This window comes from Mytilus galloprovincialis, chromosome 2, assembly GCF_965363235.1.
Source record: "Mytilus galloprovincialis chromosome 2, xbMytGall1.hap1.1, whole genome shotgun sequence".
Taxonomy (NCBI): Eukaryota; Metazoa; Mollusca; class Bivalvia; order Mytilida; family Mytilidae; genus Mytilus; species Mytilus galloprovincialis.
In genome coordinates this window covers 16,125,689-16,151,225 of record NC_134839.1, presented here as the reverse complement: position 1 = coordinate 16,151,225, position 25,537 = coordinate 16,125,689, and the positions used below count along the sequence as shown (strand labels likewise).

General features: G+C 31.0%; 1 protein-coding gene across 3 annotated transcripts in view; it reads left to right on the top strand.

Moving 5' to 3' along the window:
- LOC143062999 (FMRFamide receptor-like) overlaps positions 1–25,537 on the top strand; it is a 125,983-nt gene that overhangs the window by 96,286 nt on the left and 4,160 nt on the right. Inside the window, exon 1 of one of the 3 annotated variants that reach the window (XM_076234878.1) lies at positions 1,091–1,172. The exons of 1 other annotated variant lie outside the window; for it this stretch is intronic. The gene's annotated coding sequence lies outside the window, so the exon portion shown is untranslated. Of the gene's footprint in view, positions 1–1,090; positions 1,173–10,681; positions 10,814–25,537 lie in introns of those variants that run through there. One more of the 3 variants, XM_076234876.1, reaches the window with a different exon arrangement.

Genomic DNA, 25,537 nt, shown 5'->3' with positions numbered 1-25,537 from the left:
GTCCAGTTGCAATTATTTCATTCATATTCAGGACGTCGATCTTGTCATTATATACAGACAGAATATTGTCCAACTGATAATTTGGTGTTGGCCAACAGACTTAATTTGAAAAAAGAGATATTAAAAAATGATACATCAATCTTTATTCCCAGATCAGAATAAAGAAATAACTATGAAGTTGGGACGTCTGATCTCCATTGACAATTGACAGATTTTGCCATTTGATTGTTTTTTTTCTGAATTCTGAATTTTTGTTATTTTCCAAAAGGAAAATTTTCATTAAGATTAATGAAGTCAAACTTTAAGGGTTTATAGCTGTGTTTTACATTATCTTATCGGGGCCTTTTATAGCTCACTATGCAGTATGGGCTTTGCTCATTGTTGAAGGCCGTACGGTGACCTATAGTTGTTAATGTCTGTGTCATTTTGGTCTTTTGAGGATAGTTGTCTCATTGGCAATCATACCACATCTTCTTTTTATATTGAAAATGCTCGAAATGATCAGAAATTAAAAGCATTTAAATGTTAGATTAATCAATGAAGAAAACGTATAAATCTGAATGGTAACAAAACATTGATTGGTAGTACAAAGTAGGCATGGATATTGTATCTAAATCTTCTTAACATGTTTGTAGTTCACAACTATTTTATTTCAATCAAATAAAGTCGTATTACTACAATGTAAACGTGGACCTCGCTAAAATAGAATCAGGGTATGAATGTGTTAGTGCTGTTTACATGTTTACCAGTTCATTGCTTGCTTTAGATATAGTATGGAGATAAACATGGGATCTATCGAAGCCTGTGAGTGACAAAATTGTTATTAAGCTTACCGACTAATCTTTAAACTCTTGTCGACCTGTAATAACGTAAACATGGCAGATTCAAGATCCTTTGGTTCACCATCATGGAAGAGTCACATCTGCAGTGATATCAATTAATTTATTAATAAACGGCAGATAAATCTGATTTTACATTATACTGGTATTAAATAAATCTGTTTGATGTGGTAAATGCTTCTGTCATATAAATTGGTATTCGACCGATACTATAAAATGAAAACTGTGAATAAATCGTCTATAACATGTCAGAAACAATGGATAGAAGATTATATTGATAGGATAAAGTCATAAACTTTTGTATACGGAAAATCTATGAAAAATTATTGAAAGGTGAGTCGGTTTTAATTCATTATAAAAAAATTAATGCCTTTCGAGTTGTCAAATTGAAATGTTTACTACACATGATTTAATAATTGAAAGTCGTGTTTTAAGTGCAGAAAGAGAACCATTGTGCTAAAAAAAAGCATACAAAATGTCAAAACACATAAAATAATGCAAAAAATAATGACAAAATTAAGCCATATTTAGGAATACAAATATCTCATAACAAGCTGTTCGATGGCCATAAAAAGATTGCTAGCATGACAAATTGTATTTTAATATCACCTTTTTTATATGGAACTGTGGTTTGATTTTCCGTATGTTTATTTAAGTTTCATGCATAGAGCGTTGAAATTAAATACGGTGTTAACACATCAATGTTTGTGGTTAGATCATGCATGTATACTTTATATGTTTAACAATCACGTGTATAAACGAATGGACGGGAAAATAAGTATATTGGTACCGTGTGAATATTGACTCTATTTTCATCATTTAATTGACCGTGGTGCTCGATATTTTCCCAGCATACGTTGGATATCAGGACGTAGTACGGAATTCCTATGTATATTAGATGTATATTTGGAATGGTCATGTTGTTTGCTAATTTACAATTCTAATTGATCATTCGACAAAACTGTGTGGTTTTCGCCAAAATTAATGTTTTTGGTTGCTGGATACCAATTATTGTCACATTCAGCAATTATGTCTGTTCGAGTTGCTTACCCAATTTTTTTTAATATAACGGAACTATAAACAACTGCCATACAAGTAAATGGTTAAGTTGGCTATAAAGCCAGGTTTAATCCACCATTTTCTGCGGAAAATTCCTGTACGAAGTCAGGAATAAGACGGTTGTTTTCAATTGGTGCCGTTGCTTTGTACAGTCCAATAATTGATTTTATCAGGACTTCCCCCTTTTGAATTTACCTTAGAAATTTGTAATTCTGTTTATGTTTTTTATCCTGAAAAAAATGTTTTTGTCTATTTTAAACAATGTATTGTTTGTTTATTTTTGATGTGTAATTTACCGGCTTGTATATGTAAACATTTATGTTTTTCTTTACATTCTTGTTTTGTGTACATGTTTATAAGTAAAAATAACCATTCTAAGAAAAAACAAAGAGAGAGAAAAAAAAAAAGAAAAAACACTTACAAAAAGTTTTCCGCAAAAAGTTATACGTGACAAGATCAATTATTTTTGTTTTTTGGTAAACGACTCAAAACAAGTGTAGCAACACATCTTTTGACTGAAATAAGGTTAAACACAATCTCAATTTTACTTTCAAGTCAATTGCGTTCTCTTAATCTGCAATCATTTGTGCATTCACTATTCAAATAAGAATAATGAGATATGATTATGATTGCAAAAATAATAGGAATATCAACGTTAGTACACACGAAACAACGATCTTATGATTTTCTGAAATAACAGTTTGAAACATACTGTCTTCTTTGTTCATTTTTCATGAACAAATAAACGGCGACTGAAAAGATTTATCAAATATGGTTCCCATTTACGGACGAATATATTTGACTACATAGTTTTAACAATAAAAAAGAAACCCACTTATTTATATCCCAGACAACTTTTTTTATAACATTAACTTTGTTCCTTATGCTTTAACGCTACATTGAGGTTACAAATTGATGTACATTTTCGAATTATAACTAGAATGCAGATGAAAGAAGTACTTCTAACTTGATCTAAATAATAAAAGTACAACGCTTTTAAGGCCAAGGATATTAGCTTATTGTAACAAGAACATGGAATACAATATCACATGTATCATAGTAACAGATTATACCGGGAAACAAATTCCAATATAACAAACCGAATATAATTTTACTTGACTCACTTTGTGATTGCTGCATGCGTTTTTGGATAATCATTTGGAATGTTCAGTGAAAAGATTTGATTGGCAACGATGCTTACCAATATGAATATGAAGAATAAAAAAAATCAAATAATAAAAATTCTAATCTTCGTAAAAATAACATGGAGGAAAAGGTCATTCAAACCAACTTTTCGAAACTGTTTTCTAGATTTTCTAATGACACTCACAACGCATTGAGCCTAAAACTCGGAGAGCCCGTAAAAATGTATGTCCATTAAAATGTTATTTAGGATATTTTGTTTACCTAAAATTCAATCAAAAAAGGTTTTTTTTACAATTCATGAAATAACTGTTTGTATAATTCAGAACAAACTGTTTTAAAATAACATATTGGAGCAACAAGTAAGAACTTGTAAAAACATAAATGATTTTATTTGTCGTATTTTTTTAGTCGTATTCAAGTATGCTACTTCTATGTGGCATCCTAGTATAGTTTACCCCAGCTATTTGTGATATTGCACTTTGTCGTTTTAGATTATTATAGATAAATGTTACCCAATCACTGAAAATCCTAATACATGTACTAAGCCAACCACCTATCCTATTTCATGTTAGATTTGTTTCATTGTAACTTTACATGCACCGTCTTATTAAACATCAATATTTTTTTTGACTTTCCATTCAAAACTCAGTGCTTGCTGGCATGGCCTCTTAATATTTCTTTTTGCAAATGTGTCATTGCTACCCATTTTGTTTTATATAAAGATAGCATGGTTATAAAAAAATGCATAATCTTTCTTAAACTTTACTTAGTACAGCTGAGAATTTAAATGCATAAAGCACCACGTGAGAACTTTAAATAGTTTCAAATAAGTTCATTCATGGTTTTATTTTGGTTCATTTGATCTGTCTGGTTTTCTTTTATAATTGAACCAACATGTCAATGTTTTAACTATTATTGAAATGTCAAGTTTCTTGAACTAAGATGTATTTGTCTTAAGCTGCTTTAAATTTCTTTTAAAATCTTAGACAGCCTGCCAATAATAGTTTTAATATAACTATTTACGTGAAGGCTAGCTTTGTTCAATATAATAGTTTAATGACATTCGTCTGCAAACGACAGGAACAAAAGTATGACAAAGAGAACTTTTGAAAAACCCAATACTCTTGAACGTGAAGTTAAATAGAAAATGAAGCTCATATATGCAGAGGTTTTATGTTTCAGTATGATTTAATCGTTTTTCCGTCGGACATTTGAAAAAAAAGTCAATGCTTTCTTTATTTTCTTTTTTATAAAGCGGGATTCAATACGAATGGTGTACGTGATGTTTGAATATAACTTAGCAAAAGTTTTATCAGACTTGAAAGTTTAAAAGAGTCTAAAGGAAAATAACAGTAATGATAGTTTTTTGAAGAAGAATAAAATATTTGGCCTTGAAGGAAACTTTTTTAAGGCTAGAATATACGAATTGGTGTTTACAGTTTTGCGGTATGTTTATTTTGTAAGTTATTTTGCATTTTTTTCTAGTTATACTCTCCCTTCCAAATGACAAAATGCATTTTTAACCGGATTTTTGTGACAAAAATGTCGGTTATTGATTTGGGGATGTACGGCGGGCGGTCGGGCGGTCGGGCAGTCGGGCAGTCGGGCAGTCGGGCGGCCGGGCGGTCGGGCGGGCGGCAATCAAATGTTGTCCGTGCATTAACTCATGAACCGTTCAACCAAAGCTTTTAAAATTTTAATATGTTGTTACTGACAACTAAATAAAGGTCAAGTTCAATAATGGCGATTTTGACTTTTACCGTTCAGGAGTTATGGTTCTTGAAAGATTGAAAAATGGAGTTTCCAGTCGTGTCCGTGCATTTACGCATGAACTGTTCTACCAAAGCTTCCCAAATTTTAATATGTTGTTACTGATGACAAAATGGAGGTCAAGTTAAATAATGACGATTTTGACTTTTACCGTTCAGGAGTTATGGTTCTTGAAAGATTGAAAAAATGGAGTTTCCAGTTTTGTCCGTGCATTTACGCATGAACTGTTCTACCAAAGCTTCCCAAATTTTAATATGTTGTTACTGATGACAAAATAGAGGTCAAGTTAAATAATGACGATTTTGACTTTTACCGTTCAGGAGTTATGGTTCTTGAAAGATTGAAAAATGGTGTTTCCAGTCGTGTCCGTGCATTTTCTCATGAATCATTCAACCAAAGCTTTTGAAATTTTTATAAGTTGTTACTGATGACAAAATAGAGGTCAAGTTCAATAATGACAATTTTGACTTTTACCGTTCAGGCGTTATGGTTCTTGAAAGATTGTAAAATGGCGTTTCCATTCACGTTGTTGCATTTACTCATGAACCATTCAATCTAAGCTTTTCAAATTTTAATATGTTGATACTGATGACAAAATGGAGGTCAAATTTGATATTGACGATTTTCGCTTTCACCATTCATCAGTAATGGTTCTTGTGATATTGCCAGGACACAAATAAATATTAATATATCCGGTTTGCTGTCGTTGTGACAGCCTCTTGTTGTTGTTGAAGTTGGTCTCTCTCTGCAGATGTTAAGTATATAACAGATTTTAAAGACTTTACAGATAATGATACCAATAATGATGATTAAAAAACACAAATCTAATGTGGTGATAATTTGTGCACACGATAATCGCCTATACTGATGCTGTTAGTTGGGTCTAATATCGATAGACGCGGTGTAATTAAACTTTACTTAGTACTCAGGGTACAATATGTGTGTTCTAAGCACAAAATCCAGTATTTTGTTTGTTGATTTCGGACTCTGAGTGCAAACATCGTACCTTAAAGTTATATGACTTTACGGTCTGATCACGACATTTTTTACGTTACTAATTATTATCTTGACCAAATTAGCAGACTCTGTGCATGTCATTATAGATTTACAAAACGCCATAGTAACGGTACTTTTGACTACATTACATATAATCTGAACACAAGTATTGGGTTGTATGCACGTGAGACTGGTTTGGTCCCACCGCGCGTCTTGTTTGTGTGCCAAGTCAGACTGTCTTGGTCGTCTGCTTTTCGTTGTATTTGCGTCTGGTTTTTTTTCCGTAGGAGGTTATTCCTTTATCCTTAATATGTTTTACATAGTACCAATTATATTAACATAGAAATAGAAATTTAACAGTAACTAATTAAACAAGATTGTACATATATATCTTTTGATCCCAAAGCCTAAGTCCGGTCTTTACACTAATATCGACCAGGGACAAACTTGACCGGTGCTTACCACTTCAACTTGTTTAATTGCACCAGGTTACGTTATTAATATCTGTTCATTTATTATGTTGTGATATCATATACAAAGTCATTAGCTTTTGTGCTCAACCAGTGTTTGTGATCTCATTTAATGGTGATATCTTTTACAAGAAAAGTAAGTAATTTTTGCTTCATTAATATTCTTGCATGTAGCTATAGTCTTATAAGAGGGTATGAATGGAAAAAGGTGGGGCCCTTCGTTTCTGTATACTTTATTTTTTTTCGGTCATATTCTTTATCTTTAAAAATAATCATGGCTTAAACTTATACTGGCTTACTTTTATGAATTGTGACTTGGATTGAGAGTTGTCTCATTGGTACTCATACCACATCTTCTTATATTTATTCTATTACATGATAACTGTGTTATTGACTTGGATTGAGAGTTGTCTCATTGGTACTCATACCACATCTTCTTATATTTATTCTATTACATGATAACTGTGTTATTGACTTGGATTGAGAGTTGTCTCATTGGTACTCATACCACATCTTCTTATATTTATTCTATTACATGATAACTGTGTTATTGACATTGTATTTTGTAATAAGTATATTTTACCGAATTATTTTATTATTGCAGGTGTTCTTTACATATTAGCACCCGTTCTCTATTCTATATTGTCCCGGTTTTTGGTCCGTTTTTCTTTACTTTTTTTGCTCCTTTCTGTAAACCCCATCTACACCCCCAATTATCTATTATCTTATATAAGATATATTGATGATGAAACAGGAAGTAATAATCAATGATTGCGGATTAAATGATTTAACATATGTAAATTTATTTACTTTGATGTTGCTTGTTTTTTCCATATCAAATGTTCACAATTAGTGAAGTAAACAATTGAAAGCAAACCTGTTCTTTTATTTAATTCCCATTGGACACTTGAACAAAAATTTCATACCAGCTTATATCTCGTACATTTGCATATCATACCTAGTACTAAGTCTTACCTAAGAATGATATGCAAATGAGCAATAGAATATATTTCACATGTGAAATTTCGTTTTGCATTTGTATTGGAAAATTACAATATTCCAATGCATCCAGCATTATATTACTCCTGATCGTGTACGTATAATTATTGTGATGTCATCATTATGACCGACGCTAATTAAGATTTAATAGGAACTGACTACGTCATTAAACACAGGTAATATAAAGCCTTGTATTCTGATCTTGTACGTAAAATTATTGTGATGTCATCATCATGACCGAAGCTAATTTAGATTTAATAGGAACTGACTACGTCATTAAACAAAGGTAATATAAAGCCATATTAACGGTCAACGTGTAATAATACTACGCAGAAACATTATTTGTATAAACAATTATGCAAATATATAGTCAATTTTAAAAACCACTTTTAGGGAAGGACTTATTTAACTTAGTTTAGACGACATTTATTGTTAGCATAGGGTCTTCTAATTTATATTTGAATCTGGCTGTCTAACGGTCTTGTCTTGGATCTAGAGTTTTTCTTACTTTCATTTAATAAACATTTAAAAAACACAAACTAGAAATGTCTAGAAATATTTTTAATTATTATATTTAATGAACAAAGAGGTTTCTAAATGCGATTAAAATGCATAGGAGGAATACGAGACTAGTACACACAAACACAGAAAGTAACCAAATGTTAGCGTGCAATAAATTCCAATATTGCACTAGTGCAATAAATCTTCAAAATTCATGATGTCATCAACGACAAATTCTTAGTTTAAACCAATTTTTACTTTCAAATATTATATTAAATAAACTATACAATAAAAGGGTTATTGCATGAATATTTGGGAATATTGTCCCTCGTAGATTCTACTCGGTACAATATTCCCCAATATTCATGCAATAATCCTATAATACTATATATAGCGAAAAGACGGCTCATGCTTGGGGTATTACGAGCCTGTATGATTGCTGAAGCCTGTGTGTTGCCCCTAGATGATTATAAAAGTAACTTTGATTATTAAAGTAACTTTCTAGATGCTTTTGGTTATTTTGCCATTGTGTTGCTGTGTAATTGTTTCCTAATTTCCTTTCAATAATGCATAAACATGTGACAAGCTAAGGTTGAACTATATTTTTTCAGAAATCTTCATTGTCTTGCTAAAAATATAGTTACGGTTGACACACAAGGACAAAACAAAAAAAGTTCAACCTATGCATATATAGGCACCCAATACTTAAAAATAATGTTCTGACAGCACAAATAGCCTAAATAAATCGAAAAGAGATGCCAGTTGCTCTGGAAAGGTTGACATTAATCAGTGATATATGCATGTGACAACTGTATTAACGAATAGTGTGAACAGTCAATTGAGAGCCTCACCTTAATACAATCGATCAATCGATCAATGCATGATGGCCACTGTAGATGTTTTGTAGTTATAATATCATAATAAGCTAAACATATCGTTTAGTAAGCTATAAACAGTTTATGTAAAAGCGATTGCACTGTCCAAAAAGTCTGTAGTTGAGATATTCCTTATCGAAACAAACCAGCGATCATCTGCAAATACACCATACACAAAAAATAATATTTGTTTGCTGTTGAAATGAAAAAAAAAATCATTCTTTGAAAGCTTTTAATTTATGACGTTTATCTCCACTTGTTTAAATATTATGTGCTGTCTATCCTATCTTATGTTTCTACGCATTAAAACTAATGATATACACCCTCTAGACATGTCTTAAAATACAATAATTAATATGTTCAATTCTACAGATTAAAAAGGGGTAAATCTTCAATTACTGAACTATGATCAGATGATGAATTATATACATTATATAATAACAAAGTGAAAATGAAATAAATCCACAATTTTGATTTATAAACAAAAAAATGAGTAGAACTTCTTTTGGAGGATCGTCATGCTTTTCTGTCGTAAGAATTAAAATGGCGTGCTACGGTTAATAATAGTTAGAAGAGAAAAAAAGAAAATACACATATGAAATTGTAAGAAAATATTACTACACAGGCGTTTTATAAAAGATCGAATGGACGTAATTTACTTGTATATTAGACTGTGTGACAATATAAAGCCTCTCAAAGAACAAAGTGTGACTGTTCATATAGTTTCTTTGAGAAAGTCCGTTATAAAAGTTAACAATGAAGAAATTCAATCCAATGGATTAACGCTTAACCGAGATTCATGTTTCGATTTTTGAAAGTGTCAAGTATGTATGCCACGTTTTATTTCGGTAGAGAGGTTACTTCCATCAGTTGTAAAACAAAAAGATAGAAGTTCATCAAAAAGAAGGAAGGAAATATTTAAAACAAAATGCGAACATATATTGGTTTTAACCAATAGAAAGTCGTGGAAGAATGTCAAAATCTGAAATTAAGGACACAATCGGAAAACCGAATGTAAAATTTTAAATATGGAAATGAAGCAGTCTCTGATCGATTTTCAGTTGATGTAAAAGAGAGTCGAAAAATACCAAAGGAACATTCGAATTCATAAGTCGAAAATAACCTGACAGCGCCTTAGTAAAAAAATTGCAAAAAAGCAACAAGACCGAATTCCCCTTTAGTTAATTCAATTCTTTTTAAAAAAAAATGCAGATATTTTTATTATAAAGAGTCTAGATAATGAACATTTAAAATTTTACAATACTTTAACAGTTTTAGACGTGTCCATAAATCAAAATATTGATACGTCGACGTGTTGCAATTTTTACATGTTGTTATGTAAAATCAAAGTTATATCAAAGGACACCTTAAACCAAAAAGAATGGATGTGTTTTATATCTGATGTGATAGAAAAAACAGAACTGAACTTCTAGTAGTTTTTTTATTGTAAGAGTTTAGTTTTTTTTTTTTAAAACAAAACGGCATTTTTAAAATCTTTAAGCAACTACATTTTTTATGTTTTCCAGAGATATGTCGACATAATTTTAGAACTTAAAATAAAAAAAAATTTGAAATAAATTCATGGGAAATTGACTCTACCTTTTTAATATTTTGCGAATATGAAATAGAGTTTGGCACTAAAATGTTAATATGAATTGACCAACGACCGAAAAAGGCTCATACAATGATACGACACACCACATATTGAACGGACTAGAGATAAACATGCTATATTATTACAGAGTATTTGACGCACAAGTGTATAATAACCACAATAGTTAACACCTTCTAACCATGTCATATAAGTATAACTGTCATGAAAATGAAAACAATATTATGATTATCGCTTTTAATTTCTACAACATGAAGCAAATAATTTATCCTGTAATATCATCTACCTATAGAACGAATTATCACTCGAGTAATTACATCGAAAGCGCCTTTTTTTTGCGGTGCTGAATTACATTTGATTTGTTTTTATTATCATTGGTGATAAATTGTGTATCTCTAATCATGCTGTGAGAAAACGGGTTCGGTTTCTCACCTGTATATTTATGCGGATCCATTCTGAAACATTCACTAGCTACTGTAACATGTGTTTGTCTTGTTAACTGCAGATTAATTAATTACTGTATGATGAGAGATGACTTTAGTTAAAGTAAGTCAATATCTTTATTAGACTAGAACTAGTTAAACATCTTACATTTAGCATTTAATTTTTTTCAATTTTATTTTCAGTTAAAAGTGAAGTTTTACAATTAAGTATAACTTTGAGATAGGAACATTTTACAATATATTTTGAAAAAAAAATATGATTCTATTTAACTAAGCACGTGTAGCATGTAGCATATTTTGCTTTGAAATAATTATCTTATGCATTAATTCTAAAGCTTAAAGTAACAACACCTGTTTTTATACAATAACTGTTAGAAAAATTAAATAATTATGACAAATAATAATAAAAAAACATGTTTAAGATTCCGTTTTGATGATGACAGATGTTAAATTCGTACTAATGCTTCAGATACGCGTGTGTTACATGTTTTTCTATTTTATAAATTGAAAAACAAAAATATATAAAGAAGTTTTAGACTAAATGAAAAAATCGTCAAAGATAAATTTAATATTTCAATTTAAAACAATACCACGTGGCGCTATGCTTGTTTGATATATTGGAAATGGTGTCAATATATTGAAGAACTCATAAAACTCTTTGACGTGCTTATTTATGCCATAAGACAGGTAAAAATGAAATGGCTTGACTTAGTGCAGTAAAACCCTAATAATATACCATGTACATGTAAACATTTGTCTGTTCTATATTGTCAGATTTTATTTTGATATTTTAAATATAATTATATTTTTTATTCAAAATAAGCGAATTATGTATCAAGCATTCAGTTACTTTCGTATAACTAACATTAACCCTAATATTGATATAAAAACTAGGACAACAATGCAGTTTTTGTCCTCTACACTAACCTAAAAGATGTTGTAAGTAATTTTCAAGTATATTTCCGGATCGCCACTGTTTGATGGTTTATGCGCTATTACGTTATCTGACAGACATTGTTATTTGTTTTAATAGCAACACTTATTTAGATAACAGCACTATATCAGTTTATCATTTTGATAGAGCATATGATTTACTTGTAACTACGATTGAAACTGTGCTGCTTTGACTTGATAACATTATGATTATCTCTTGGATATCTTCAAGCTTCTTCATTTTGGAAGAGCAGTTGAACAAGCTCAGGTTCTGTGGTATACCCAATACCGTTAATTTTATTTCTTTGCATTTCATGTATTGTCTATTATACATTTATATTCTCTCCATATCCTGTCTTCCAATTTTCCATATCCTCCTTATCAAGATTAAGCTCAAAAGCCCATACGTTGAACGTCATTTCTGCTCCTATGTGGATGTAGTAGAACATTGGACGCATTTAAGCAACCTTTATTTTTATGCCCCACTTAGAGGCATTATGTCTGCGCGTCCGTTCGTTCGTTTGTCTGTCTGTTCCGCTCCATGATAAAAAATTTGGTTAAGGCAGTGATTGATGTAGTTGAAGTCCACTCAACTTGAAACGTAGTACATGTGTTCCTTAAGATATGTTCTTTCTAATTTTAATGCCAAATTAGAGTTTTGACTCCAATGTCACTGTCCACTGAACACTGAAAATATTAGTGCGAGTGGTGCATACGCGTACTATGGACACATTCTCGTTTAAAGATATGATGTGTTCATTCATAGTGGAATTCCTAATAATAACTTTACTTCATCAAACTTCACATGAAGCGATGTTGTTTTATGCACTACATCCGTTTATACCGCTCCAATTACTAGAGTTTTCCTGTAAACATAATTTTATAGTACGTGTTTGTAATCTGTAAATAGCAGTGCTCTTTGCAAGGTAAGCAAAAAGGCATAATATTATTCGCAACAATACAAGAATAATAGTTGGTTATTTACAAAATTTACAAATTGACTATGTAGCTGAAGCAGTCATCGAAAGTTATCAATGGAATCCTTTAAATCGTCGATGAGCACTTCCTTCTTTTGTCATTTTATTTCGGAATGTTTGGCCTTTAATGCTCTTCAACTTCTTATTTGATTTTGCTTTCCAACTGCTTTGATTCGAGCGCCGGGGATGAGTCTCTTGTAGACGAAGTATGCGTCTGACGTACCAAATTTTAAACCTGGTGTCTTAGATTATTTTTTTCAAGCTACTGTATCAATGAAAAACATATACGATACTCCTTAGTATGCCATGCCATAATGGTATATAAAAGGAGAGGTGTACTTTTTTACCCCAGTATTTCAGTAAGTTAACAGGGAGATATTTAAGTTGCTTTTTGTCTCTCTCTATTCAACTACAATAAACAACTTTCCACGAGAGTCGCAATGACGTGGATGTAACCAAGAGTTATTTCATTAAAATGTCGTCCGCATTTATATGAATACTTCGCTACATTTTTCTGGGCAACTACAAATCATACCTCCTTGACATATGCGGGTTATGATTATTGAGCAATAACTCACATTACATATCATTGTATAAATAAAGCAGTTTCATCCAAATTGGCAAAAGCTAACTCTTCGTTTCCAAGTTACAATCGAGTACTGAATGAAACGGCTTTATTGTTTTTATGTTTCAATTTTTAATGGATACCTAATATAGAGTCTCGGAAATATTTTAAAACATTATAAAAAAAAATATGTTGAGTAAATACCGATAAGACAGCAACAAAACAGCATGTATAGCAAAATAAAACACAAAAATGTCCATGACCGTTCTCGCAAATAATTGGAATTAGTTGAAAGATCTTTAAACAGGATTTTTATGATATTTTTTAGGAACCAAATCATTTAATACGTGCGCTAATGGATATTGCACTCAGTTTGATGATTATTTATTACAAAATGATAACTAATCATTATTTAGACTATTTTTAGAAAATTTAATTGTTACTAAAAAAATAAACATGATAGATCATAAAAATTGTATTGTGAATTTTTGCCACAACCATTATGTGGGAAATCTCTAGAAATACCATCTCTCGTAATATTAAACTTTAATTAACACGTTGACCTCCATCAACATCAGAAGGGTATGCATAGAGAGCTTTCGATTCGGTTTCCCATAAAATTTTAACCATTTTCCTCTTTTTATCTATTTTGGCCATTATTCTCCGAAAAAAAATTATATTTAAACACCCCATTTTTTCTCAATTTTTACGCTTTGTCTGATTTTGTTCTCCATTCTGTATTAATTTTGCCCTTTTTCTGCACTTTTAGATCATTATTCTCTAATCCCCAGCTAGACCCTTCATCATTATTCCAATGTCGTTATGATTCTATATTCAAATTACTGTAACAGGAACCTTGAACATAAATTGACGTTATTCATCAATTCAACGCAATGTTTATAATTCATTACTGTTAAAATAAAACTATTTGATCAGATATTTACGAAAATAAAAATGCCTATTCATCATCCAGAAAAAAATCCGAAACAACCATGATCCACAGAATTTTGAAGTACTTTGACTATGCAAGTATTATATAATACTTCTTTTTTGGGGGATGATTATATAATTTCAAACGTTGTTTCATTGTTTGATAGATGGATGGTTGTCTCTTTAACACCCAGTGGCAAATTAAATGCATATGTAGGACGAAAACGTGATAATGGGGTATGATTATAGACGCTGTTTTGTACTAGACCGAAAAGCTGGGTCGCATAATTTTAAATCTTGCTATTTCTCGCGTTAACGCCGCGTGCTTCTTGGAGAAGGAAGCAAATACCAATTAACTGACAATTAAATCTAAAATAAATTATTATAGAAGCAACTGTCATCTATACAAAATTAAAACTATAGTGGAATTTATCACACTAGACTTAAGTACTGGTTCAAAACGTCAGATGAAAACGGCAACCATTATATTAATTTTCAATCGTTACTAAATATTCATAGTTGCTTTCCCTTCTTTTTGTTATATCTGCCGAGTTACTTTTAAGTCAGATTGATTGAAAATGATTGCTTAACGTTCAGTGGCAAATATTTCATGTGTGTTCAGAATGAACTTTTATAGAGATAAGGACAAAAGTCAAATTTGAGCATCTGAAATAGTCGGAACTATTACATTGTATGCTTAAACAACGTTGTACATATCGTTTAGAAAATTCATACTAGTAAGTTTTTGATTTTTATCGTAAGGACTTTATTTTCGTTTTGAATATATATACTCCCTTATTTGTTGTAGAATTTTTTAAAACTTAGTCAAAACCTATTTAATTTGCAAATTTGAGCAATCTAATTATTCGGACGCACGAAATTCATCATACGTTATTTTCATACATCCTCATTAGTTTTAATTATGCCATTAAATCTTCAGTAAAATGATATAATTTTACCAGAACCATAGAGGACACATAGGAAGCTAACATGTTTTAAATTTGGATTGCTTTTTATCGTGAAATAAATTAGGAGAAATTAGATAAAAATCTTTTCACACTTTGAACCATCATTATTCTGCCACAAATCCTCCAACAATAGACTATACAATATTGCTTCTTCAATATAAACATTTTGACAGACATACATTCAAAGAAGCTGTCAACTTGGTTTGTTAAGTAAAAATGGCATTGTCGTAACTATTAGGTTGTTATGTGGCATATTCCAATTAAAACTCTAGTGATCGTGAGAATGAATTGATAGTGCTGATTTGTCGAAGAAATGTACATATAACGACAATTAGTTGTGAAAAACTAACCCATTAAATGCTTGCAGTGCTGCTTTATTAACAATAATTTCATCTACAAAAAAATAGTCATTATTTGCTTTAAATTATGGGAAAGATATTAAAAATAAAGTTGTTTTTTTCAACAAAAACATGGAATATCGAAAATTGGAAAATTATGCAAATCGCTTTAAATGACCGAAACGTGAACAAATATGGTATGCATATACAGTTTGTCTCTTCCAAATAATTGTCAATTTATTTATGGATACTGAATAGCACGTTCTCGTTTTTCAAATTAAGATAGCATGTGATATACATATTTGTTAACCTGACGGATATTTTACACTGACATGACATGCGTGACAGAATAAAATGAGTATATAAACCGTCACACGAAACACGAATACATGAAAAAGTATGCTTTACTTATCAGAACCGTAAGTTATTAATTTCTTAACTGAATTCAACAAATGTATTGTATTTTCTATTGCCAAAGAACATAAAAAATCTTAATGAGAACAAAATCAAAAAGCAGATTATATCAAATATAAACAAATATAAGCAAAAAACATCGGAGGAGCAGTGTAAAAAGCATATGTAATGGTATAATATAAAAAAGACATAGAATTAAAAAGGCCGAAAACAATGATCAACTGCACAAGATAGAAAAAAAATAAGCTGTCGATCTTAGCGTTGACATGAATTATCTCTGATATAGTATGGTCATAATTATTTATAAATTGTTACACAATTTTGATTTTTCGTTTTATAAAATACGAAGGATTTACCCCATAAGCCCCAGTCACACTGTCACGTTTCAAGAGCTACGTTTTGAAAGCGTAGCGAAACGGCAATAAACGTAACGAAGCGTATCGAAACGTAGTGATCCCTTGTTCCAAACGGGACATGCCCCGTATGTTTTAAATAATTCAACAACAAACGTATCGAAAACTGAAACGAAGTAGAAACCTAGTAAATACGTATCAAAGACTAGTTGAACGTAACAAAACGTGCTTATTACGTATCGAAACGTATCAATGCGTGGTGGAAACGTGGCTCTACATGTACTTATACGTAGCACAAACCTAGTAAAACCTAGTTTTCAAAATACCGGGACATTTTTATTCAAAACGTAGTTGAAACTTAGCATTTTAAAACGGAATAAAACGTGACAGTGTGACTGGCAAAGCTCGTTGAAATTTGGGTCCTGAATGATATTCAATGTTGTATTTTATTTGGCCTTTTAAACTTTTTTTTTATTCGAGCGTCACTGATGATTCGCCCGTCTGGCGTTAACAACTTTAAGCCTGGTATCTGTGATATTAAGTTTGTTTTCACATAGTGGTATAAGTTCCATATTTGTAAGAATATTTAAGTATTTCAGATTTATAACTAATCCTCAAAATAAAGGAATACAAATGACAAAAATATATGATCGTCTTTATCATGGTCAACCATGAGCACAAAGGGTACCGGTATAACATATGTAACTTAAGATACAACACAGTAATAGAAAAATAAATATGCTTACACTAAAGTCGACATTAATTCCAGCAAATTTATTTGACTGATTAACATAATGACGGGTAAAAATCGGATATTTGATACCAGAGTTATCGGGAAAGTCGTCAAAGAAACTTTCAACGAAGTAACCGATATTGTTCATTGTTGAAGGCCGTACGGTGACCTATAGTTGTTAATTTCTGTTTTAATTTGGTCTCTTGTAAAGAGTTATCTCATTGCCAATCATACCACATCTTATTGTTTTATCTATACATGTATTTACCAAGTCCAATAGAAAAAAAACGTAAAAGAGAAAACATGATACACGCTGCATCTGAAACCAGGTATCTGAGGAAAAAAAACATTAAAATGAAAAAAGTAAGACAACACCATTCGAGAATAGCTTGACAATAGAGGTTATATTATACATGATAAAAATTCCTTGGCTTAACATGAATCAAATATTAGAACATGAAAGCTAATATCAGTACTTGGGAACTTGGATCAAATTTATTGAAGTAATTATGAAGCTGATGTCATAATTTTAACAGGAAGTGTGTGCTTTTTCAATTTTAAAGATGAAATTGAATTTCAAGAAGTTAATAATGAAATAGTCTAGAAAATAACCAAGCAGAATATGATGGATGCATTTCTAATTGTAAACCTTTTCAAATAATGGCTTATGGATAGACACTTTTTATGTTCCCGTCAAGAGCTGAAAGTGTTAAGAACATATTATATAGTGGGTAGATAGAATACAGACAACGGATTCATGGAATTTCAATTAAAATATTGGCAAATTTAAGAAGTTGTTTAGTTTAATGAGATGTTCGTGTCAATAGTAAACAAATCACTTTTCTCAGTTCTCTTTGATCATATTTCTTATTGGAATATATTTCTGATTGTGAATACCTAGAACCCCATTTTGCTAATTATCAACTTAATTAACGATAACTAAGAGGGGAATACAAAGGTTCAATTCTGAAACATTATAATGTATTTCTGTAATACTTTCAGCAAAATTATATTTATAAAGCACATTAACATCAAACTTGTCAAAGTAGATATACATGGTTTTGATTTTCATATTCGTTTAATTAAGCATCACACAAGTTCATTATTATTCCTAAGTATACAATACTTTTCATTTGTTCAATACACGTTTCAAATAATGAATGTGTTATACTATGTACACTCACGAGATTCTGTTGACATTTCTAAATCTCATGGTATTTCCATCTTTATTCGGAAGCAGCAAACTCCTAAAATTTTATGTTAGATAACGACATCAGTAGTATACCGTTGTGAAATATTCATAAATCGATAAGGCTGAAGGACGCCTCCGGGTGCGAGAATTTCTCGTTGCATTGAAGACCTGTTGGTGACCTTCTGCTGTTGTCTGCTCTATGGTCGGGTTGTTGTCTCTTTGGCACATTCCCCATTTCCATTCTCAATTTTAAAACAAAGTCTGGTCACAAACAAAAAACCGAGGAAACACAACAACTATAACTGGAAAACAACGGAAAAACAGAAACATTGAACTGCTACAAAAACAAACGCGAACATACATAAACACGGACTATTTGTTAACAACTGCCATATTCCTGACTTGGTAAAGGACATTTTAAGAAAAAAAAAGTGAGTTGAACGTTATGTTTAACTTGATTATAACCTTTAGATAAAACCGTATTTTACCTGTACATGTTCTTTGTAAAAGTCATCATTTATTTAAATATGTTTTTCCCCTGCTGGTCGTGAGTCCCACAGACGCCCAGGAAAACGCCTTTCCCTGCTTGTCGACTCGGGACACGACTCTATCGTTGGCTCCTTCTTATTCAATATTAGCATACTTTCAATGACAACTGGATTTATCAAAATATAATATTTTCATTTCTGATTTTTTTACAACTGGGATGTAGTTATCATAAATTGATCAAAACTTACTGAATTTAAATTTTATCACATTTGAGTCACATAAATTTATCTTCAAAGAGAAACTCAACCTGAAGGAATATGAAAGTGGTATTTCGCACCCATTTATTTTGAGTAATATTATTCATAAAGTTATCAAGTTTAAGAATTGTCCTTAAAATCTTTTTTTTATTTGGATCGATAGTCTTTTGTTTACTGTTGGAGTTCAATTATTGCATCTGATATATCTTATTAAGAAACTTTTTACTCGCGTCGTAAAATATTTGCTTCTATGTACCAATAAACTATGTATAAAAGGCCTCAAAATGTGGAATGATATAACAGAGAATTTATAAGTTCAAACCATGAACGTTAGTATACTTAATCAGCATCAACAAGATAACGGCCATCACATAAGTTATCACATACTGTATTTAGTTATTTTTTTCTTCAAAAACAATTGACATAAAACTTTATAACTGTCTGCATGGTCTGACACTAATCTAAATCGTCATAAAATTGTAATTGATATAAAATATATTGTATTTAACTTATGTATTTTTGTTTCGCAAAATTAATTTTTCTGTCTTGCAGCTTGACGCCAATACTTGTTAAGAAGCACATTAAAGAATGATAAATCTCGCCCATGTAAATATGCAATTAACGTTTATGTAAGATCTTGCATGCTTTGTGCAATGCTTCAAATGTTCCTTTGAGAGATTAACGCTTAGGGAAACTAAAGCTTCATTACGAGTTTAATCTGGGTAATTACAAAACATTCTCCTCTTTCTCAAGTACATTCCTTAATAAATAACAGACTTGTTTGGAAAGTTATACCTTCTTTTTCCTTTGTGGCATTATTTTAATTGGACAATGATATTAATGATTTGTATAATTTAAGAGAGAATGTTTAGAAAATTACTTTTTCAGCTGCAAGCTTATATCTTAGAGACTAAGATATAAAGTGTAAAGACGGTAGAGAGCAGTTTAGTCTTTAGTAAATTATATACATCGGTCAAATACAGAAAGCATAAAACATGTTTTAAAGTATATAGTAAATTGAAAAACCTAGATATTACAACGAGATAATACCATTATCGAAAGAAATATGTTCCGTAACTTTTATCCTCACAAGTTATATTTTATCTGCTAAAACTTCCACCTGCGGAAGCAACAAAATTTTTTTTTCTGATAAGGTGCATTTCAAAATAAGTAGTTGTGAGACCTTTGTACATTGCGATTATGAAATATTGCTGCATTTGCTTCTATGTACCAAGAAAACAATTAAGTTTAAAAGTATTTTCGAAAACTTTCATTTTGCTTACATACTTGTTGATAAGAATTATAATTATGGTAAAGTTAAATCAGTTCTCCTTAAAGTTCTTTGGGGTAAATATCAATTCTTTTACTAATAAATTACTTTAGTGTTTCAATAACGAAATAATGTCAATACTTTAATAATTTACTTTGGATAATGTGCAAGAGTAAAACTTGTTGCACTGTTAATTACTTTGATTGATTAGAACAACATGGAAATACAGCAGCAAAAGAATGGAGGAAGAAACCGAAAGTGATATTTAGTAGAAAATAAACTGACAATGTCATGAAAATGATCAACAGACAAACAACAGTATTAAAATCAGAAGGGGGTATTATGAGTTCTGGAATGGTATGTAGATCCTCTTTCAAATCCAAAGTGAAGGAATAAAAGAGAGAATGCAAATGGTTAATGTGTAATCGGGACAACAACTAAAGAGTAAACAACACAACCGAAGTCCACCAATGGCTGATTTATGCTTCTGCAGATCTGTAACTACTCTTAGTTTTTATTGTCTGAAATACCGATATTATCGATTAAGTATATTTCATGTACTAATTTTCATTGTTGATTTTCTCAAGAAGAGAAAATTTAAAAAAATCACGAAATTCGGAATGCTCTCCTCTCAAAATGACAATAAAACCGCCCGTCTATATACTGGATGCTAAAATGATAACTTCACAAAGAAAATTATAGAGAATAGCCAGGTCGTCAAATATTCGACTGAACATGTTCTCATCATGATAACTGTGTAATATTGGCGACTGGATGTTAAACGTCAAGCAATACATACAAGTCTCATATTTTACCCCCCGCCGCATTTTTTTGCGCCTGTCCCAAATCCGGAGCCTCTGGCCTTTGTTAGTCTTGTATATATTTCTGAGTTTAGTATGACGTCCATTATCACTGAACTAGTTAACTCGAATAATTCAAGCCCTTTCCGTGTCCGATCTTCTCCCACACGAGGTAATGTAGCCTTCGTAGATCAGCGGAATATAACGACTGAATTATTCGGGTTATGAACTAGTATACATTTTTGTTTAGGGGCCAGCTTAAGCACGCCTCAAGGTGCATTGAAGACCTATTGGTGGTCTTCGGATCACAGGCACTTGTCTCAGAATTTGTCCCCCGATATACCTTAATATAGGAAAAAAATTCTGCGACAAGTGCCTGTGCTTCTGCTGTTATCTGCTCTGTGGGCGGGTTGTTGTCTCTTTGACACATTCCTCATTTCCATTCTCAATTTAATCAGTTAATGTAAGTCTACGGAAAGCCACAAAAAAAAAAAAAAAAAAAATGATTGTCGAACATATTATGTGGAGAAAAAATCTTTGAGGTAATGTAATAAATTTTTGATGCACTTTTAAGATAATCATAAAAGTTCAATATTTCCCTCAAACTCAACAACTTTTGTACACATCTGTTTTCATTAGCTTAATATGTTTAATTAAAAGAAAGTAACGTACGTAATTTCAAAATCTCCATGTCAATACGACTAAACATTAATCATTTATATATACTTATAACATATTATACATATGTTTATTAACTATTAATAAAGATATCGCACTCAAATATTTATATTATACAATTTGTCAAGTGTACCATCGCATAACATTGCATCCCTTCACAGCAGTTATGGGAATGACATCTGCAGGAGTATTATGAAATTTAGAACTAAAAGAAAAGTTTCTGTTTATGTTATTTTTTTATAACACATAATAGAACATACAGTTTTATATGTTTTTTAATTGTTTGCTTTCATTCTTCTCGCTGTATTGAAGACCTAATTGTTTGACTTCGGCTGTATTCTGCTCTTAGGTCAGGTGGTTGTCTCTTTCACACATTCCCAATTTCCATTCTAAATTTTATTCATGACTTAATCTTATGATAGAAGCACGGAACTAAAATAGTTTAAACATACATGTGAAGAATGTGTTTTGTAATTAAGCTGTCTTCCCCAATAACCTGAGAATTATTAAGACATTAAACATAAGATAGAGAAAATGCTTGAAGATAATACAATTATAAACATATGTAAAATATCTTGTTATACGGGGGTTAACTTCCCTTGACCATTCCTATCGTTAAGTTACAGTAATAAATTAGATATCAAACTGAGAGTAAACGATTTGAATGACCGTACGAAATTACAAATTATTTCCTATTTTTATCTTCACTGAAAATAAAAAAAAAAGCATTAAGCTGATAAGATATATCATAAACATGTTTCAGTCATGTTTCTTAGTCTGTTCTTATGTTTATTATATCTTTACTGATATAGACTGACGCTAAAACAATCGGCAATTCTGTTTATTTTGATATTAATTTATAACCTTTCTCCAAAAACATATAATTATGTTCTTAATACTACAGAAACATGACCTGCATGTCTTTTTTTACCCTACGAAATCTGTGATACTGATTCAAACCATAGAAAATACGTAATGAATTACAATAAAGGTTTACTTTGTTACTATCATTGAATCCACAAGTACTTTGTTACTATCATTGAATCCACAAGTACCTTGTGACTATCATTGAATCCCCAAGTACTTTGTTTCTATCATTGAATCCCCAAGTACTTTGTTACTATCATTGAATTCACAAGTACTTTGTGACTATCATTGAATTCCAAAGTACTTTAAATTTGTTACTATCATTGAACCCACAAGTACTTTGTTACTATTATTGAATCCCAAAGTACTTTAAATTTGTTACTATCATTGAACCCACAAGTACTTTGTTACTATCAATGAATCCACAAGTACCTTGTGACTATCATTGAATCCCTAAGTACTTTGTTACTATCATGGAATCCACAAGTACTTTGTTACTATCATTGAATCCACAAGTACTTTGTGACTATCATTGAATCCCCAGGGGAGTACTTTGTTACCAAGTACTTTGTTTCTATCATAGAATCCCAAAGTACTTTAAATTTGTTACTATCATTGAACCCACAAGTACTTTGTTACTATCATTGAATCCCAAAGTACTTTAAATTTGTTACTATCATTGAACCCACAAGTACTTTGTTACTATTATTGAATCCTAAAGTACTTTAAATTTGTTACTATCATTGAACCCACAAGTACTTTGTTTCTATCATTGAATCCCAAAGTTCTTTGTTTCTCTCATTGAATCCCAAAGTAGTTTGTTTCTATCATTGAATTCCAAAGTACTTTGTTACTATTATTGAACCCACAAGTCCTTTGCTACTATCATTGAATCTTCAATTACGTTGTTAATATCATTGAATCCCCAAGTACTTTGTTAATATAATTGAATCAATAAGTACTGTGTTACTTTCATTGCATCCATAAATACTTTGTTACTATCATTGAATCCAGGCATACTTTGTTACTTTAATTGAATCCATGCGTACTTTGTTACTATCATTGAGTCCATAAGTACTTTGTTACTATCATTGAATCCCCAAGTACGTTTTTTACTATCATTGAATCCCCAAGTACTTTGTTACTTTCATTGAATCCCCAAGTACTGTGTTACTTTCATTGAATCCCCAAGTTCTTTGTTACTATCATTGAATCAACTATCATTGAATCCCAAAGTACTTTGTTTCTACATTGAATCCCAAAGTACTTTGTTTCTATCATTGAATCCCAAAGTACTTTGTTTCTATCATTGAATTCCAAAGTACTTTGTTACTATTATTGAACCCACAAGTCCTTTGCTACTATCATTGAATCTTCAATTACGTTGTTAATATCATTGAATCCCCAAGTACTTTGTTAATATAATTGAATCAATAAGTACTGTGTTACTTTCATTGCATCCATAAATACTTTGTTACTATCATTGAATCAAGGCATACTTTGTTACTTTAATTGAATCCATGCGTACTTTGTTACTATCATTGAGTCCATAAGTACTTTGTTACTATCATTGAATCCCCAAGTACGTTTTTTACTATCATTGAATCCCCAAGTACTTTGTTACTTTCATTGAATCCCCAAGTACTGTGTTACTTTCATTGAATCCCCAAGTACTTTGTTACTATCATTGAATAAACTATCATTGAATCCCAAAGTACTTTGTTACTATCATTGAATCTCCAAGTAATTTGTTTCTACATTGAATCCCCAAGTACTTTGTTTCTATCATTGAATCCCAAAGTACTTTGTTTCTATCATTGAATCCCCAAGTACTGCGTTACTATCATTGAATCTTCAAGTACTGCGTTACTATCATTGCATCTTCAAGTACTTTGTTACTTTCTTTGAACCCTCAAGTACTTTGTTACCATCATTGAGTACTCAAGTATTTTGCTACCATTATTGTACCTAAAAGCTTAACTGGGAAATAGAAGTATGGTCATGTTGGTCTTCAACCGCCTCGAATCGTAAGTACAACCCTTGCCCAAGTAGAGCGTCCTTTTGACTGTTAAAGGATGTATAAATACTCAGCCGGTCAGAATGGGGATGTTAAATCGACGGTCTCTTTTCCAGGATCTAGCTATATTGTATTCATTGTCAATATTTTCTCTTCCTATAAACATGCATGAAATATTTGCCCTTGGACGTTAAGCAAATATCAACTGCGTAATCAATGAAACCTTTATAAAGCAAACAAACACTTTTCTATTTTAGTAATTTAAAGTGTTTATTAGATTGGTTTTTAAAGCATTGCTATACTTATGTGGTATCTTACTGATTACAAGAGAACAATATCTTTTGTTTACATTAGACCATGGAAGTATAATTAATACTTCAATGATTAGACCAACAATAAAATGATACTCAGAATAAAGATATTGTGCAGCTCCTGATTGGATAATACACTATTCGTTTTTTTTTAATAAAAAACTGAATCAGATATTTTTTACTGTTGTACAACATAAACTGCTAGCATATTGTTTCTTGTTTGTGTGCATTGTCCAAGAAATAACATACCGAGCACCACTCGTACTCAATGAATAATGCACTACGAGCAATTCCTCTGTTTTAACCTCCTACGTGTGGTACATTTATTATCATAATGGCATTATGAGTTGAATCTGATTCATTGAAACATTTTAATTGTTCTTTATTCAAACAAGTATCACTATATATCGGAAACTAAATATTATTTAAGAGTTGTGTCCTATAATAAGGTTGGCTAGTATATCTATTTGGAACAGTAACGATTAAGCCATTATACTCATAAATGATTCTAAGGAAAGAAATACCGGTTTCTTAGTTTTGTTTGGAAAACGATTGAAATATCAAAGTTCCGTTAAAAACGCGCTAGGTACGAGAAAGTAATGTTCTCTTGTATTACATTTAATCAGAATATGAGATAAAAGTCAAAATCCCTCATTTCAATAAGCAAGAACTGACAAAGAAAATGCTTTTAAAATCTTATTTAGAACATGTAGTAATAATAATAAAATTAAATAA